The following is a 19,886-nucleotide window of genomic DNA, read 5'->3' as shown; positions in this document are numbered from 1 at the left end:
GGAATGACATCTTGAAAGAGCCGGGAGAGGAGCGCCGGTGGAGTCGGGGTTGCCACACCAGAGACGAGGCTGGTTTCTCCCTCCCCCTCCTCCCACGGCCCCCGGCACCCCACGGGCCACCTCCGTTGAACCTGGCTTTCGGGAGAAGCGTGGAGTTGCCAGTTACTTCCATTGGGTGGGGAGAGTTCGAACGTTCTGACCCAGTGCTCGTCCCGGGATGAACAGTTTTCCTTTGGTCCACACCCGTCAGACCCATTTCGTATGATGAGGGTATTGTCTGGCTTAGAATTTCTCAAGAGTCTCCCTAACTCTTCGTCCCCAATCACGAGTTCTCCCCAAATCGATACCGTTCTGCCAATTATTTCCATTGGGTAGGGAGAATTCCCACGTTCTGACGTATTGCTCGCCCGTCCTGGGATGAACATTTACCCTTGGTCCACACCTGTCGGACCCGTTTTGTATGATGAAGGTATGTCTGGGTTAGAATTTCTCAGGAGTTTAGGCTCTCTCCCTAACTTTTCGTTCCCAATCACCAGTTGTCCGAAAATAGATACCATTCTGCCAATTACTTCCATTGGGTAGGGAGAATTCCCACGTTCTGATCTATTGCTCGTCCTGAGATGAACGTTCCATATTCCATGGAATATGGTTTTACCCTTGGTCCACACCTATCAGACCCATTTAGTCTGTGCTAGAATTTCTCAAGAGTTTAGGCTCTCTCCCTAACTTTTCTTCCTCAGTCACGAGTTATCCTAAAATTGATACCGTTCTCTTTGTGCTCAGATGCCCCGATTGTCCAGACCCTCCTTCATCCCATCTTTTATTCCTTTGCTTCCCAAATTGCTCTCAAGGCAAGTCCCAGAACAGAAGACAGCTTAATGACACTCCCCTTCTTAGCCAGGATGAATATTTCTGAACCTTATTTCCCAACATATCATGAAATTCAAGAATTTGGAACCTCCAGTCGGCAGTAAGAATTTTGGTAGCAGCTCAAAACCCATTCAAATCAGTTTTAGAAATCTTGATGCAAAAAATGTATGTATCTATCTATCCATCCATCTATCTATCTCTCTATCTAGAGAGAACATGGCATGGTGGGAGTTGGTCTTAGAGACAGGAAGATATGGGTTCTCTATTTTTAATTGTGCAATTATCTTCACTCCCTTTATTTGAGAGTTAGGAGGGCTATGGGTATGGAATATTGATTATACCAGCAGACACAACCAAGTTTGGGTTAATTTTGTGAAACATTTTCCTATTCTAACATACTAGCTGTGTGTGACTCTGGACACATCACATAACTTCTCAGCATACCAAGTAATTCTCTCAGATTTATTATCATGGACAAGGTTTTGAGTTGCACTGCTTGAAGAAATTCCCTGCTAGACTGATGAAATCATGTCTGGTAATTAATAAAAATAATCATCATGATGATAGTGATGATGATGATGATGATAAAACCAAGTTTAGGTGAGCAGAAATGGATTCTCTATAACAAGAACCTGTGGAAGGGAGACTGTAGCCTAGGAGTGTTTTGATAAATGTTTGATAATGGGTTCTCTGGAGGAAAAAAAAAAAGGAAGTTTGGAATATGCATTAAAATTTTCTCTGCAATTTTCTAAAGTCCAGACTAATAACAAATAACAATTCAAGCCTTAATTTATGAAGTATAGATTGTCACACTGAAAATGTGGCAATTGGTCCAGAGGTACTACCTCTCTTTAGGAGCCCTAGCTACAGCCCATCTCAGATCTGTGATTAATGCATAGGATATGATTCTTCAGGGTATTACTCAATGGTGGTGGAGGGGAAGATAGCTTTCAGAACTCCCTGAAGCTGTTGTGGGTACTGGGGAAGGGGGGAATTTGCAGAGCTGGTTGAAGGGAGCTTACCTGGTACATGGCCAAGGCATGCAGAATTACTACATCCTATTTTGACTAAGCATTCTTGTTCTATTGCATCCATACTGTTGACAGAGTTCAAATGCTGTCAAAATGCCGATATAATAAAGTTTGTAATTTCACAGACTTTAAAAAATCGGTGTTGATGTGATTTAAGAAAGTAATCTTATTTTTACTTGGGCCTTTTGTTTTTATATTACATTCATTTTTGAAAATAGTCCTTTCCTCTGCAAATGGAGATATTTACTTGAAAAAAAGAAAAGAAAAATGTTTGGCAAAACTAACCCATACTTTGGATGTGTCTGATGGTATAATCAATATTCCATCCATAGCCCCCTAATTCTCAAATAAAGTGAAGATAATTGCACAATTTAAAAAAAAATCTTTGGGGTTTTTTTTTAGCTTCAAAATTTCAATTCCTTTGGGTAAATTAGCCTTATATGTTTTACTCTAGTTCTGACTCTTTGGGACTGTTCTCTTCTATTATAAAATGTGACAGTATATGTAGCATTCTGTACCCAGAGTTCACCACCCCTCCAAGGAAATGGGAAAGATATATATATATATATATTTTTTTTTCTTTTTCTTTCTCTTGTTTTCTTATTTCTATTTTCTTTTAACTCACTTTATCACAAACTACTTGAATCCTAAGAAAATACTCATTTGGATTTTAGAAAAGATAGAGAAAGTTCTCATGTTGTAAGGAATGCTGGGAGCCTTTGGGTGTCCAGAGGACACTGACTTTGCACAAAGATCAGCTACGGCAAATTCTCTTCCCTACCAAGAAGCCGCCGTCTCTGGGGAGCATTCCCAGTCAGGGTGCCATCTTCCTTAGAGGAACTCAAGATTTTAGCGATGACCAAGTGACAAACAAATGGGCCTCATCTGCTGAAGGGCCAGGCATTAGCAGGGTACAATGATTTGGCCGTGAAGAGACAATGGTGATTAAAATGTCCTGATTGCCCAGCCTTTCAAAAAAGCCTGAATGGAATATAACTTAATGTTCAAAGAAGGAACTGTTAGCTTGATCGGATTTGTTTTTTTTAAAAATAGCAATCCTTTCAGGGCATCTTCTTTTTTCCCCCTTCAATAAATGTGAACGGGCTCGATCCTCTAATTATGAAATGTATTACCATACAAAAAGGATTATTTTTTTGAATTTAAAAATGCCAGTCACATTTAAAGTTACTTCCCCTTGAAACGTGGAGACTTGGGATGGAGGAGGGAGGGTGGGGAAAGTGGTTCCAGTATGGAATCGTTAACAGGACTTTTTTTTTTTTTTTTTTTTTTTTTTGCTGAAGTGGGATTTCACTCCTTCTAGTTTATAATCGTTACAGAAATTTAAACCTCAAACCATTTCAGGCCGAGCTTATACTAAGCTTGTTAGTGGTTTCTGATGCTGTAGGTGATAGGGCTCTGGTATTACCATAAATCAGCAGAATTAACGATGATCTTCAGAGGCATGCTTGAAGGTGGGTGACAGAAGTCTGCAATTTGGTGCTCTGAATATGATGATAACATTCTATATTAAATGTTTATAATCTACTTAGAGCTGAGCTGCAAGTACACTTTGTATTTGCGTTGGGCCTCATATTAGACATCGGGACCAATTATTACAGCCTGGGCAATGTTGCCGTCTTGGGGATGGCATAATTTAAAAAAAAAAAATATATATATATATAATATAGCCAGATCCACCCACATGTCTTAGCAGGGCTGCTTTCTTCTTCTTCTTCTTTTTCTAGTTTAATTTAATTATATGATGCTCAAAGAGGTTCTTGGCTTGTTTGTTTAAATATTGCCAGGAAAAGCATCCTACAGTAGTTGTGTTCTCACCCGCACAGATATATCATCCATCTGTAGACTTGCATGGATTTTAGATTCTGTGCCTCCAAAATAAGGTTTCTGCCCTGTCCTTTATACCCAGTATTATTCTTCCAACCAACTGGGACTAATAAAGAACTGAAACTCAACAGTTAAATTCTCACCATAGTGTTCTTCAAAGAGGCAAATCCTAGGTATTTTTCTAATCATGTAAGTCTTTTATATATTTGCATTATAGTTGTTCACCAGCATTGGTAGAGAGAATTTTCTTTCTCGGAGTTCCCTATAAAAATGTCTCATGTTAGGTGAGAAAGACAATCTACTTATATATTTATATCAAAGGATATCTATGTAGTATCTATGTCATCTCTTAATTTATCATTCTATCAGATTAAATATTATGAAGTCAATCATCTACCATCACTTATCATTTATCACCCATCTATCAAACTAAATATTTGTCAAGTCTATTATCAATCACTCTATTATTCTATCAAATTAAATAATATTTGTAAAATGCTTAGCATAGTACTTGGTACATAGCAGGCACCTTATCAAAGCTTTACCTTCCTTTCCATCCATCCATCTATTTCTTAATTTACATCTCTCTTTCTGTTGCTTTTAACATGCTTGCTTCTTGAAATGTATATGTTTACCTAGTAATCACACTTAAGATAATAATTATAATTTATAATTAATATATTAATTTTATATAATTACATAATAATAGATGATAAGAAGCAATATGGCTGGTGGATAAAAATCTAATTTGAGTTCAAGGCCTGCCTCTGATGATTCCTGGCTATAGGATGCTGGGTAAATCACCTTACTTCTCCAAACTCAAGGTACCTCTCTATGGACTGCATGTATTTCTCAGGGGTGTTCAGAGGATAAAAGGAGATATTTGTAAAGTGCTTTACAAATCTCAAAGGGCTATATAAATGCTTGTCAGCTATAGAAGATGCTAGCCTGCTTTGATAGAAGGAGTTTCCTCTATTACTGAAATCCAGTCTCTATCCCTAATATAATAATATAGCTTTTGTCTGTATAAATATAGGTGTTTTATGTTGTGTGTATATATCCAGTTTTATCAGTTTCCCAGTAGAGAAACTCCTCCATCAATCACCAAATATTTATTAAGATTCCACTGTGAACCAAGTATTATATTAGGGGTTAGGAGAGAGGTTCTTAACCATTTGTGTTATGTGTGTATGTCCAGTCTCATCAGTCTCCCATTAGAGAAACTCCTTTTCCATCAATTACCAAATATTTATTGAGATTCCACTGTGAGCCAAGCATTATATTAGGGATTAGGACAGAATTAGGACAGAAACCATTTTTCTGGTTTCTGAAAAACCTTAAGAAGACTGGTGAAGTCTATGGACCCCTTCTCAGAATAATGCTGCCAAGTGCATATAATAAAAAATATAGCATTAAAAAAGAAACCAATTGTATTGAAATTGGGTTATCAAAATATATACAAAATGGGCACAGGACAGTCTCTGCCTTGAAAGAAGCTTAAATTCTGCTCAATGGATCCAATCCTGCAACTCATCTAGTACTTGTAATCTCAGTCTTCAAGAGCTGCCTAGAGAACTAAATCACTACAGTGACTTGTCTAAAGTACCATGGCCAGTTGGTCAAAGGCAGGTCTTAAGCATAGGTTCAGAGCTGGCTATCCAACTAGCATACATCACATTATTTCTCATTGTGTGTTTGTTTGCCTCAAAGTAATAAAATAATAACTTTTAGGCTTGTAAAATATTTTGTAGCCATATCATTTGTTCCTTGTGACTCTGTGAGGTAGGTGGTCCTGATTTATATAGGGCTGTGCAGTTCCTACACTGGATTTCAGTAGTAGTAGGAACTCTCAAATGAGGAAAGCATTTATATAACCCTCTGAGGTTTGCAAAGCACTTTACAAATACTATCTCCTTTTATTTTTACAACATCCCTGAGAATTTGGTGCAAATATTAACATATATATATATATATATATATATATGTGTGTGTGTGTGTGTGTGTGTGTGTGTGTGTGTCTGTGGGTATGTATGTATATATATATATATAAATCTGTAAAGATCAAAAGGTTTCAGTTCAAATCAAAACTTTTCTACTTGACAAAATCATAATATTTCAATGGAAGGGATGTCAGCAGCACTTAATTCAACTGTACTTGAAAAATAATTCAATTTACTCTGTCAATCAACAATCATTTATTAAGAAGCTACTGTGTGCCAGGTATATTGCTGAGCATTGTGGATACAAAGAAAAGAAAAACAACAGTACAATTCTTGTATTTAACATATATTCTTTTCATTTAGTTTCTTTTCAATAATAAAAATCTATTTTTATTAATTGCCACATTTTGTTCTTTTGTCAGAAGAAAAATAAAATAAGCTAAACTCTTGTCAAATACACAAAGTGAAGCAAAACAAATTCCCATGTGACCCATAGCTCACTGTCTATCTGTCTGTCTGTCTATCTATCCATCCGACTGTCTGCTCATCTATCTAAACTTATGGTTAATCATTTGCATTGATAAGATTTTAAATTTGTTTTAAAATTGAAATGTTGAAAATTTCAGAATTGTTCATTTTCACAATTTGTTATTATGTAAATATTCTCCTGGTTCTGTTCACTTCCCTCTGCATCAGTTCATATTAGTCTTCACAGATTTCTCTGAAACCATCCCCTTCCTCATTTCATGTAGTACAGAAGTATTCCATTGCATTCACATAATGTAACTTGTTTAGCATCTTGGTTTACAGTTCTTTGCTACCACAAAAAGAGCCACTATATGTATTTTTGGTAGACACAGAATTTTTGTTTCCTTTAGTCTCTTGAGTTATAGATCTACTTCACAGGATTATTATGAGGATCAAATAAAGTAATGTTTGCCTTTGAAAATCTTAAAGTGTTGTATAAGTACTAATTTCAGGAAGACCCGAGTACAAATCCAGCCTTAGAAACTTACTACAAAGTAAGTACAGCAAGTATTTTTTCCTATGTAATCTGGGCAAATCAGTTAACTTCTGTTTGCCTTAATCCCCCGGTGAAGGAAATGGAACCTACTCCAGTGGCTGCCAAGAAAACTCTATAGACATTATGATCATGAATGAAGAGTTAGATTGAATAACAACAGTAATAATGTAGTAGCGGTAATAGTGGTAGTGGTGATGGCGGTAATAATAGTAGCAGTGGTGGTGGTAGTAGTAGTAGTAGTGGTGGTGGTAGTAGTAGTAGTTATAGTAGCAGCAGTAGTAATAGTACTAATACTACTAGTAGTAGTAATAGCAGCAGTAGCAGTAGCAGTAATAGTAGTAGTGGTAGTTGTAGAAGTAGTGGTGGTAGTAGTAGTAGTAGTAGTTATAGTAGTAGGAGTAGTAATAGTACTAAAACTAGTAGTAGTAGTAATAATAGCAGCAATAGCAGTAGCAATAATAGTAGTAGTGTTAATAGTAGTAGTAGTAGTAGTAGTGGTAGTAGTAATAGTGGTGGTGGTGGTGGTGGTGGTGGTGGTGGTAGTGATACTTGTAGTAGTAGTACCAGCAGCAGCAGCGGCAGTAATAGTAGCAGTTAGTAGTAATATGTGTATCAAAGGATAAGCTCAGTTTAGTAACTTTGGGGACATAATTCCAAAATGCTTTCCAGAATGGCTGGACCAATTCATAGCTTCACCACTATTAATATATCTCTTTTCTTACAGCCTTTCTTTCCAACATTTGTAACTTGCTTTTTGACAGTTTTTCTCTAATTAGTAGTGATTTGGAGCATTTTAAAAAACATTGAGATTGATATTTTGGATTTTTTCCTTTGAATACTGCTTCTTTATAGCCTTTGACCATTTATCAATTGGGGAATGGCAAGGGATTTGCAGTGAAAAGAACAAGGTATATGGAGGATATGTTCAGATTAGGTGGATGATCATATCATATGGGAAGACACCAGGATGTAGGGGTGGAGGACAAGAAAAATCTTGTAAAAAATGGCATTTGGTTGGTGACATGAAGGAAATTAGAAAAGCTAAGAGGTGGAAGTGAAAAGGAGGGAATTCCTGGTATAGGTCAAAGCTCAGGTCATGTTTGCCAGTTTAGCTGAATTAGAGATTGCATGGAGACAATAATATAGAGAAAATCAATTGGGTGCTACAGTAGAAAGAGTATTAAGTTTGGAATCAGAAAGACCTGAATTTGAATCCTGCCATAAATGCTCACTAGTTTATGACTTTGGGCAAAATCCCTTGATTTCACTCTGTTCCAGTTTCCTAGATAAAACGAGGATAATAATAGAATCTGTCTTCCAGGATTGTTGTGAAAATCAATGAGATACATAGTGCTATGCTATCTATTCAAATTCAAGAAGATTAGTAGGGTAGGAAGGGACCAGTTAGTGAAGAGCTTTACTGGAGATAATAGGGAACCATTGTAGGCATGAGGTAATAGAGGTTATAGAGAGCTACTGCATTTTATTAGGTAGAGTTGGGAAAAGTGACTTAAGCTTTAGGGAAATCACTTTGCCATCTGAGTGGAGGATGAATTGGAGAGAGGAGAGACTTGAGTCAAGGAGTCTAATTAGGAGGCCATAATAATAAGAGTCTAGGCAAGGAGTGATTAAGGTCTTGTATTGGCAGTGTAGCTGTGTGAGTGGAGAAAAGGACAACATTGTGAGTGTAGACATGATAAGACTTGGCAGTGGTTGGGATATATGGAGTGAGTTCAAGTGAACAGTCAAGATAACTTGTGAATTGGGGTGACTGGGAGAATAGTGATGTTTAACAGGGAAATTATGAAGTGGGAATCTTTTGGGGAAGATGATGAATATTATTTCAATTATATTGGGTTTGGGATGCCAACCAGATATCCAAGGAAATGTCCAAAAGTTAGATGATGAAGTGGAACTGTAACTCAAGAGAAAGTGTATACATCTAGGAGTCATCTACATAGAGATGATAAACTCACACCAAACAGGACAACAGGGAAAACAGAAGAGGGACCACAACAGTCTCAATGGTGTCAAACTCATTAAATAGAAATAAGAGCCATAAACCATACGGCAGGATTCTTGCCAGCTGCATATTGACTTAGAAAATCACAATGTAGCATTATCTATGTTGTAGGGTATTTGTATTTATTTTGTTAAATCTTTGAATTACATTTTAATCTAGTTCTGTCCCATTCAATAATGTTGCAGGCAGCAATGTAGCCATATTTAACACCTTTCCTTTAGATCAGCATTTGATAGATTAAGATTGAAAGTTAGATCAAAGATGGAAGCAGATAATCACAAATTTCTCATTAATTTCTTCTACTTGAGTTTGCATAAATCTGAATTAAAAAAATATCATGGTTTTCTTTTCATTATTCTCACCCAGGGAAGTTTATTAGGAAATACATTTTTGATGGAATTTATTTTAAGAGATTTAATCCTAATGAATATTAACATTTTCTTTATATATATATTTTACAATTAACTTTAATGTCTAAAGCTAAAGAAGACTTAGAGGTCAAAGAATCATAGCTCCGGAGTGGACCTCAAAGGCTATCTAATTCATTTCCCTCAATTTACACACAAGGAATCTGGGGTACAGGGAGTGCCAGGGATGAGATTTGAACCCTTTCTTCTCTATCTTTAGGTCAGTTCCCAGGAAGAACTAGTTCATTTAATTTATTGACACAGTTTTATAGAGGAGGTATAGATTGAACTTAATGACCTAGAAGTTCCTTTCAGAGCTGAGATTCGATTAGTCTATGCTCTTCAAACAGGTAAGAGGTGCCAGATATGAGTTCTATGAAATCAATTCGACTATCATTTAGCACTGAAGTTCTTAATCTGGGGTCCACAAACCTCCCAAGCATCCTTAGTTAGACCTCAGGGAGTCTGTGACCTTGGATAGGCAAGAAAATTATATTTTATTTTCACAAACCTCTAATTGAAACTTAGCATTCTCTTCAATTATGAATGTAGGAGACAAAAGATTATTCTGGTAAGGGATCCATAGATTTGATCAGACTACAAGAGATCTGTAACACAAAAATGGTTGTGTATTTTGTCTATCGATCCGGGGCTGATCAAATCAATTTTGCTTCCTTGCTTTTCTTTGTCTGTTTGTTTTTGAGGTTGAATCTTCCTATCTTGCCCAGAGTGGAACTGGCAAGAGCCATTCATGGACAGGTCTTACTACTACTTAGCATTTAATTAGTCAATAAGCATTATTCAGCACCTACTAAGTGAAGGCACTGTGCTAAGCACTGGTTCAAACATGGACTCTTGGACTTGATTCATTTGCACATGATCTGGCTTGTTCCTTCCTAAGCAGCCAGTGGGGCCCCCCTTTTACCATATCCATGCCATATTCAATGAGGATCAGTCCACTGTAGCTCCAAAACCCCAGGATCAAATCCACCAGATTTAGCTTCTTCTGTAGCAGCAGGGATCACAGGAATTCTCTAGTATATCTAACCTTTTTTAGTCACTACCATTTGATGAAGGCAGCTGGAAGTCAGAGGATAGAGCTCTGGGTCTAAAATCAGGAAGATCCATCTTTGTAAGGTCAAATCTGGCCTCAGACATTTACTAGCAGTGTGACCCTGAACAAGTCACTTAACCCTGTTTGCCTCAGTTTCCTTATCTGCAAAATGAGCTGGAGAAGGAAATGGCAAACTACTCTAGGATCTTTGTCAAGATAATCTGAAATAGGGTTACAATTTAACTTCAAAGCATTTGATGATGTTTTATTGAGTTCAGTCCAAATGGATGCTTACTTAGTGGACATTTCCACTTGAGAAAGGGGATACCATATCATATACTCTACAGAAGTCGATGTTTTAAAGCAGGGGTTTGGAGGACTAGTTAGCATTTATAGGGTACTTTAAAATTTTATATATCATCTTATTTGGTCCTTACAATGACTTACAATGGAAAGAGTTTTGGAGTTAGGGGACCCGGCTTCAAATTCTGTCTCTGAGGTTTGCTGTCTTTATCCACATTTACCTAGAGAGGCACTTGCCCAGAGTCACCCAAATGTATTTGAATTCAGGTATTCTTGACTGCAGGTTTAGTACATGGGTTCCCCTTTGTCACCTAGGAGATCTCTTCCTTCTTGACTTCAGGTCTAATACATGGGTTCCCCTTTGCCACCTGGGAGATGCTCAGCTTTCTTGGCTTCAGGTCTAGTACATGGGTTTCCCTTTGCCACCTAGGAGACCTCTGCTTTCCTTTGTTACAAAAGAAACTTCAATGGGGGTGATGGTGGGATGGTCTATTAGAAAATGATTGTCATGTAAAAAACAAAGTAACTCAAATCCCAAAGCATCTATTTTTTTAAATGAAAAAAAAGTTGAAGATAAGTTTTCCTGAATAAATATTTCAGTTCTAAACTGTGTAATTCCTGTATTGGCAACAATTGGATATTCTCCCAATAGCTTCTTCTCAGTGATGAGGCTCTTTTTTCTTAATTTTCCCCCAATAAGTAACTAGACATCTTAGGGAAGTAGTTATTTTTGTTGTTTTTTTCAGTCATGCCTGATTCTTCATGACCCCATTGAGATTTTCTTGTCAGATACTGGAGGAAGCTGCCGTCTTCTTCTCCAAATCATTTTACAGATGAGGAAACTGAGGTAAACGAGATTAAGTGACCTGCCCAGAGTCACACAGCTAGTAAGTGTCTGAACTCAGATTTGCACTCAAAACTCCAGGCTCAGTGCTCTATGCAGTATGGTGCCCCTTAGGTGCCCTTGGAGTATATATTAGACCAAGATAAGAAAGAATGTTTTAACCTATGAGTCCTGTCCCCAAATGCCTTGTCCGTTTTTCAGCTTCCATTCAACAGAAGTGTATGAAGTGGAACTGGATGACCTTCCACTGAATCTGTTGTATAGAGGAGGTGTCTGTTCTGGGTGAAAGTTGGCTGGATGACCTCAGGAGTCCCTCTCAGTGCTAAGAGACTAGGGCTTTAGGACTTTGATGGAAATAATAACTGATCAAAGACCGATCAAAGATAGTAGAATGCAATGGAAAGAGTTTTGGCGTCAGGGGAAACGGCTTCAAATCCTGTCTCTGATGTTTGCTAACTACAAATTTCTTGCCTCCTGAACCTCAGTTTTCTCATCTATAGGTGGGAGAGGAGTATTCGAAATCTTTTGTCCCATATTTTCTTCCCTCATTGAGTTAAAATGCCCAGCTGAGAACACTGAACAGCACAGTGAGAAGAGAATAATAAGACTGAAACCCAAACACTGAAGAAAGCATTGCAATAATTTCATGTTAACTGACCCTCACTTTTTTTTTCATTTGTAAAATGACTCCTAAGATCTCTTTAATTCTAAAACTAAAAATGTATGATAGTAATTAATATTTTTAATTGTACAAGATTTTGCATATGGCTTTTAAAAAAGGCTTCTTTAGGGAATTATATAAAAACTGATTATAAGGGAGAAAAATAATCTAAAAGAGACTTCTTTCTCTGGGTTCTAATCAGCCTCAGACTATTACTAGTTGGGTAAGTCACTGGACCTCAGTTTCCCCATCTGTAAAATAGGAATTCTAGTGGCAACTATATTACAAGGTGGTTGTGGGACTCCAATGAGATAAAAGCTACAAAGTCCTTTCACGTAATATATGAGTTCTGGATTCAGAGTGGAGAACCTATGTTCAAAGCCCACCTCTGCCTTGACCTCTTTGGATCTCAGTTTCTTCATTTGTAAAATGGTGGTGGGTGGGCTAAATGATGTTTAAGGTCTCTTTCAGTTCTAACTCTTTGATCCTGATAATCCCATATTCTCTGGTCCCCATTAGCTGAAATTCTCTGTCAAAATCTGAATAAGTAATTTTACCTTCCTCAGTTTCCCATATTGTAACACAAGGTGCTGGATGAGACCTCCAAAGTTCCTTCCAGTACAAAATACAAATAGTAGTAGTTATTGTCATCATTGTTATTATTTCTATTCCTCCTCCTCCTCTGCAATCCACAAATTTAGCTGGTTTAGCATTGTCCACTGACTATAAGACCATTTATTTTAGTGTTAGGGTGATTTTTTGTGAAAGCAGTTATTATCATGTAAACAGGACAAGAGCCCAAGGTCCATTGGCTAATCCAACTCCCCAGGAGGAGGCTTTTTTCTCTCTGCTGGCTCACTACAGCCTTCCTGAGATACTTCAGAGAGAGCCCCTTTAATCCTCCCAGCATTCCTGAGAGACAGGCTTGGCAACCGTCCTCTGGCGAATAGACAAACAGGCTGATTAAGCCCCTTGGCTTGGACCACCCTGGTCAGCATTGGGAATGAGGCTCAAGTTCACGGAGCCCAGCTTTGCCCCTTGACCGAGAGACCCAAATGGGTACTCCAGAATCCCACTATGAAAACGACCTGCCAGCGGCTTCTTTCCAGAAGAAAGAAGCACTAAGTGGCCGTTCTCTCCTTCCCTTGTTCTGTTCCTCCCCTGGAAGTCGAGCTTCAAGGACCCTCTTCCCTTTTGCATCCCATTTTCTTGCAGAATACACCACAGTCCAGACACACACTCCAGGAAACCAACTGCTTGCTTGCAAGTCTTATGAGGCCCTTTGATTCCTTCTAAGCTCCTGTATTCTTCTAAGCCAAGGATGGGAGGGTTTTTTTTTCCCCCTGATGAGAAGTGCTGTTATTTTATTTTATTTTTTGGGTGCCAATTGAAGATGGAGAATTAATGCATTTCAGATATTCCTAAAATTAAAACCCCATGAACTAACCATTTGACGGTATTATGCTTTGCTTCCAAATGCATTCTCCACAGCAGAATCAAAGGGCCCTAATGCAGCTGCTATTTGGAAATAATAAAGCATGAAATGGGGTGTGGGGCTTAGCTATTTACATAAGAGGAAAGAGCTGGAAAAGTTGAGCAGAATAAGTGAGAAAGAAAAATGAAAACCCCCGCTTGCATTTATACCAGAAAGCCCCAGAGCACTATAGAAAGTCCCCTAAGGTTGGCAGAGCTAGTTTGGAAGGCAGAAGACCTGAGTTTGAATATGACTTGGACACCTGTTAATGTGCACCCCTGGCAAAGCGGGAAAGAGCTGGGACGGGTGAGCCATATCCTGTCTTAGACTTACTAGCTGCATGACCCACTTTTGTCTGCCTCGGTTTCTTCATCTGTAAAATGGAGATAATAGCAGCATCTAGCTCCCAGAGCTGTCGTGGGGATCAAATGAGGTAAAAATTGTAGAGTTCTTGGCACATGGAAAGCACTATACAAATGTTGTTATTGTTAGATTTATAAAGTACTCTGCAAATCTTAAAATGCCATATAAATATTGGCATATATAAATATTGCTATATAAATACTAGCTGTTATGATCATCATCGTTATTATTAATAGTTCACATGCTGGGGCTGCTAGGTGGTGCAATGGATAGAGTGCTGCCCTGGAATCAGGAGGAGCTGGGTTCAAATACAGCCATAGATATTTACTAGCTGTGTGATCCTGGGCAAGTCACTTAACTTCAATTGCTTCCCCCCCCCCAAAAAAAAAAATTAGTTCAAGTGGTTGCAAGGATCAAAGGAAAAACATATATAAAGCACTTTATGAATGTTAGCTATTTTTAACAGAGTAGCTGTTCTTGAGCGTGATCTTGAGCAAATCATTTGATACCTCTGAACCTCAACTTTTTCATCTGTTAAATGGCAGGTTTGGACTGAGGTTTCTTCTAACTCTCCATCTATGAACTCTCTGGACCTCAGTTTCCTCCTCTGTAAAAAGAGAGGGATTGGAAACAAAATTTACAAGATCATTTCTGCTCTAAAGCTGTGCTCTTTGCTGTGTGTGTATGTGTGTGTGTGTGTGTGTGTGTGTGTGTATTCATAACATTTACTACTTTGCCTGGGACACAGCAAGTGATTAATAAATGCTTGTTGAGTGATTTCATTTTAGGGAGATACAACTGGAGAATTTAAATAGAAATAGTGCCTGATTTGTGTCTCTCAAAGAATGTACAGAGAAAGCCCTGATTGTAACCAAGGAAGGTACATTAGGACTCAGCCTGTGGCTGATAAAATATAAAGAGAATTGACAGAGCTAGTATTCTTTCAACAGGTAGAAAAAATTAACCCTCCCAAAAATTACCAAAAAATGCAAGCAAGGATTAAAAAGGAGAGAGACACAGAGAAAGAGAGACAGAGACAGACAGACAGACAGACAGAGAGACAGAGAGAGAGAAAAAAAGAGAGAGAGAGACAGAGATAGAGATACACACACACACACACACACACAGAGACAGAGACAGAGACAGGCAGAGACACACACACACACACACACACAGAGACAGAGAGAGAGAGAGAGAGAGAGAGAGAGAGAGAGAGAGAGAGAGCGCTCCATGCTTGGTCTTGTGCCTGTAGCTCTGAGATGTCCCCAGCTTCCTCTGCTGGCAGCAACCTTCTGATCCCTACTCCCCTTCCAGCTATCCTCATGTCTGCATCCCCCATGTACAAGTATCTCAAAGCATTTCCTCACCATGAAGGCTCCTAGTTTAAAGTGCAAAATCTTTCCCCACTTTCCTCCTGCCTTGGTTGCACAACTGAATTTGCCTTTTAAAGCCTTAAAAAGGTGTTTGGGCTGCTTTTGCCCCAGTTACCACAGCAAATTTTAAGACTTGTCCTTTATGTTGTTATTCATTTGTTTTCAATTGTGTGTTGACCCCATTTGGTATTTTCTTAACAAAGATACTGAAATGATTTGTCATTTCCTTCCTTAGCTCATTTAGTAGATGAGGAGATTGAAATAAACAGGATTAAGTGACTTGCTCAGGCTTACATGGCTAGTCAGTGTCTGATAGCAGATTTGAATTCATGAAGATGAATCTTCCTGATTCTATCCTCTATGCCACCTGGTGCTCTGGTCCTGATCTACAAAATATTTAATTGAAGATAAGTCTTATCAATATCAATATCTTCTTTACCCTGCTCCCTCAAAATCCCCAAGATTCATGGTATTGTACCGGTTTCCATCATATAGTCTTGTATAGGAACCCTGTTTTAGCTATAAGAAATAGGTAATTAAAAATACGGAAGTTAGCAGGGGAAATAGCCAATAATAATAATAGTTATCATTTATATAGTGCATTTATAAACCACTTTATATATGTCTTAATAGGTCCTCACAATGACCCAGTAAAGTAGGTACTGTTATTTTACCCTGTTTTACAGATGTAAAAATTGAGGCTAAGAGAGCTTAAGGGACTTGACTGGAATCCCACTGCTAATAAGTCTATCTAAGGTAGGATTTGAACTCAGGTGTTCTTATTATCTTCCTTTATTACCCATCTACTCCTCCATCCAGATGCCAAGTAAGGACAAAAGACAACTTCAAGGATAGAACTGCTGCTATAATTTCAGTTTGAATATTTTCACCTTCAAAGACTGAATGATATCAACAAGGAAATCCTACACAAATAGCATATGTTTGATTCTTTCTTTTGGCTGCAAGTTGTCTTCAGAAAAAGTCCAGTTCGAGACAAACTAAAGTAGATAGTAATTTTTTTTGATAGTAGTTTTTTTTGAGAATTTCAAACTGAATATCTTTCCCACGTTATTCAAATTTAAGTTGTTTCTGTTGTTTTTAATTCACTAAGAATGTTCTTTTTTGGGTTAATCTAATTCAAGTAAAATCTACAAACCTTTATTAGGTGCCTTCTATGGGGATGCCATAAAACTCCATTAGCACAGAAGAAGTAGGGAGACATCCAGGGCCATTACAAACAATATTTTTTGGCTAGCTTGTGCCAATCTCACCGGCTGAGGCAGGAATAAGTTCTGTTGCATTAATGATAGTTATTTGAATTTCCAAGGTCCTAGACAAGGCAGTGGTGACCTTTTATTCTTACTAGTGTAGGACTCTAGCCAAATCACTTAAGTCTGCTAAGTCTCAGTTTCTTCATCTGGAAAATGAGGATAATTATATTGGTTGTATCTATCTCCTAGAACTATTGTGAGTATCAAACGGGATAATGCATCTGAAGCCCTTTGTTACTGTCATATAAGCATCAGTGGTTCTGGGATAGAGGGAAATGCATACCTCAATGAGAGAGAGATTTATAGTCAAGGGAATATCAATTGTTTTACACAGAGAGGATCGTGGCCAACATAAGATGCGAATATGATGATGGAAAACTTAATTCTTGTAAAAAGATGGAAAGAGATCACTTAAGGCTGTTCTTTCCTAACAAAGGACTGCTGACCCACTGAAGATCATATAGTATATATAATAAATGGAGTTATGTCCCCTGAATGTGAATCCAGCAGTCATTCTTCTGTATGGCGCTACTACTTCAGAAAAAAATTGGCTGAACTGAATACCATTCGATTCTAGTGGGCAGAGGAATGAACCTGTAGGCTTTTAGGGGTTACTCCAAACAGCCTCCCCTGGGGTTGGCTAACTTCTATGGCTCCATGCCCTTTTCTCAGACCAAGGTGAGGAAATGGAATGAATACTGTATTTAGAGTTAGGGATCTTAGGACTAGGAGGAGCAGCCCCTCTAATGAGAGGGCTTGCTGAGCCCCTTTCAGGGCTCTTCATTTACTTTTGGTGCTTCTCTGGCACTCAGTTTCACCTGGGACTCCAAGAAGCATGCACAGTGACCATGCCATGGTATACCTTCTCAGCAGATGGGCTAAATGAGGTAGAGGGTCACCAGCAGGTCTCACAGCCATAGGTGAGTTAGGGAGGGGTCTGCCCTTAAACATGAAGACTTCCCTTCATGGAATCGACAGAGGAGAACAATACATTCCAGCAGCCATGCAATCATTTAAAACAGCTTAGAACCTGATCAAATAAAGAAGATGCTAAAGTTATCTACTACAGATGGACCATTACCAATCCTCTTGACTTTTGTCTTGACACTGCACTTTGATGGCTCTGGAAGAAAGAGAAATTAATGACTTTGTACAACTCTATTTCACTTAAATCCAGTTCATGAAGTCAAAGCATTACCCTGTAATGCCATCTGTCCTTTTTGAAAACAAATGACAAACAACAGGAGCACTGGATGAATAAGATCAATTGTACTGCTAGATGGGATTTTGGAGACCAGTAAATCTAACCCCCTCATTTTATAGAAAAGCAAGAGCTTAAATGACTGAGCCAGAATTATATAGCAAGGCAGGCTTTGAATTCCTGTTAAAATACTTAGCATGACTTGTCCAAGATTACACTCTAGCAAGAAGTAGAACTGGAATTCCAATCGTTTGATCTCAAGTCCAATTTTTTTCCATTGTCTTTTCTTATTATCTATTTTTAAAGAAAAAAAATATGTTGTGTTTCCCCAAATAAAGCATCAACTCTGTAAAGGCCTATGGTCCCATGCCTCATTCACCACCACAAGTCCTATAATTTCTAGCTCAGAGTAGCTGTTTGTCACGACCATGTTGGCTTATTGGTTGGTAATACAACATGGTAGTTCTGGGAAAGACCTTTGGAAGTCAGGGTTCTGGGCCTGGTGAAAACATAGGCAAGGAGCCAGAGGCCTAAGGGACAAATAACTCCAAAAAGGAAGTGCATTTAGATTCATGAAAGTATTTAGTTTTGGGATGTGTGACAAAGAGATAGAGCCATGATGTTATCACCCTCCCTTTTCCCTCTTGACTCAGAATGAGATGTTCACAGAAGAAAGATGAGCATGAATCCTGTTTCCTCTGGGATTTTCCATCAAGGATCTCACAGTAAAGAAATGAACAGTCTGCAGGTCAGAAAAAATTGAAAAAAAACCCTCAAACTTTCTAACTAAAAAAACTGAAGAAAAAGAGGTACTTGCAATGATGATTTGTTGATAAACCAGTACCCCAAGGCTACAATTATATGAATTATTTTAACTTGAAATGGAAGGGAGAATGAAATGAAAGAAGCCAAGGTATCACCATCCTTGAGACAGGAAGAGCACCAGGCATTCACATTTCCTGGTGTTTTTGAGCAAACCATTGCAAACTAGGAAAGCAAGACGCTGTCTCCTTTTGAACAAGCAGCCCGCCCCTCAGCAAAGCCTCTGCCAGAAGGTCGCCCGTCTCTCCTCCTCCATTTTGTTACTACAACAATTGCAGTAAATTCTGGGCAAATTAATTTTCTCTCAAAGTGAAGCCTCTTTTAATATCCCCTTGAATGTCCACCTCATTGTCATTAATGGGCTTTGTTCTCTTCATTTGTGTGATAAATTCTTTATATACTTGTCTTTTCAAACTCTTTGTTCCTGTGAATAGACTTCAGAGGAAGTCACTCGAAAAATCTGCGGTCAATGTGGCTTCCCCCTCCCCCCCAATATTATCGACTATTGTCCCTCACTTTTCTGACTCTTGTGCAGAATGACAGAAACCCTGGCTTTGAACGTCGGGTCAAACTCTATTCTTGTGGCTTAAAAAGCTACTTGATAATAAATATAGCAATTATTGTCTCCCACTCCCCCAGAGCCTTCCAACTGATAGTAATGGTCCAGTGGAGAGTGTCTTAAGTTTTTAGAAATTCTAGTTCACAATCCTTGATTTTCAAAATTCAATTTGGTTCTTGATAGATTTTGTTCTCGTGCTGGATTTGCAGGGTTATGATGATGATCCCAAGTGAAGAGTCAGATGGAAAGACATTTCCTTGCATCTGGTGGTTATATTTAGGAGAAGAAATAGGGGCAAAAACTACTTTGTCCCAAGAAAGAGTAATTAGCAGCTAATAAGGTGGGGATTACTATGAAATAGAGGAAAGAAAGCAAAATAACTCTGGGATTGTAAATCAAAGTTCTAGTATAGTCCAAGAAATTTCAGACCAAAAGAAGCCATTCAGCTAGTCAACAAGTGTTAATTAAGTGCTTACCGTGTGCCAGGCCCTGGGATAAGCCCTAGAAATCAAAGAAAGGCAAAAAACATTTGCTGGTCCGAGATGATCCCATGAAAAGATGGATTATAAGATCATGAAACTTAAAATAGAAAGGACCTATCTAGTCCAATCTCTTTATTTTCCGGATAAGACCCAGAGAGGGTAAGAAATGTATTCAGTGTCACACAATAGGTAAATGTCAGGGGCAGGATTTAAATTCAGGTTCTGTGGCTCCAAAGTCAGTACTTTTGCTTTTTATTATTCTCATTTCACAGGTGGAGAAACTGAAGCAATTTTTTTTTTGTATGTGTTTGTGTGTGTGACTTGCCTACTGTCATATAG

This window comes from Sarcophilus harrisii, chromosome 3, assembly GCF_902635505.1.
Source record: "Sarcophilus harrisii chromosome 3, mSarHar1.11, whole genome shotgun sequence".
Lineage (NCBI taxonomy): Eukaryota > Metazoa > Chordata > Mammalia > Dasyuromorphia > Dasyuridae > Sarcophilus > Sarcophilus harrisii.
The sequence above is the reverse complement of the archived record's forward strand: the minus strand, read 5'-3'. Positions refer to the sequence as shown.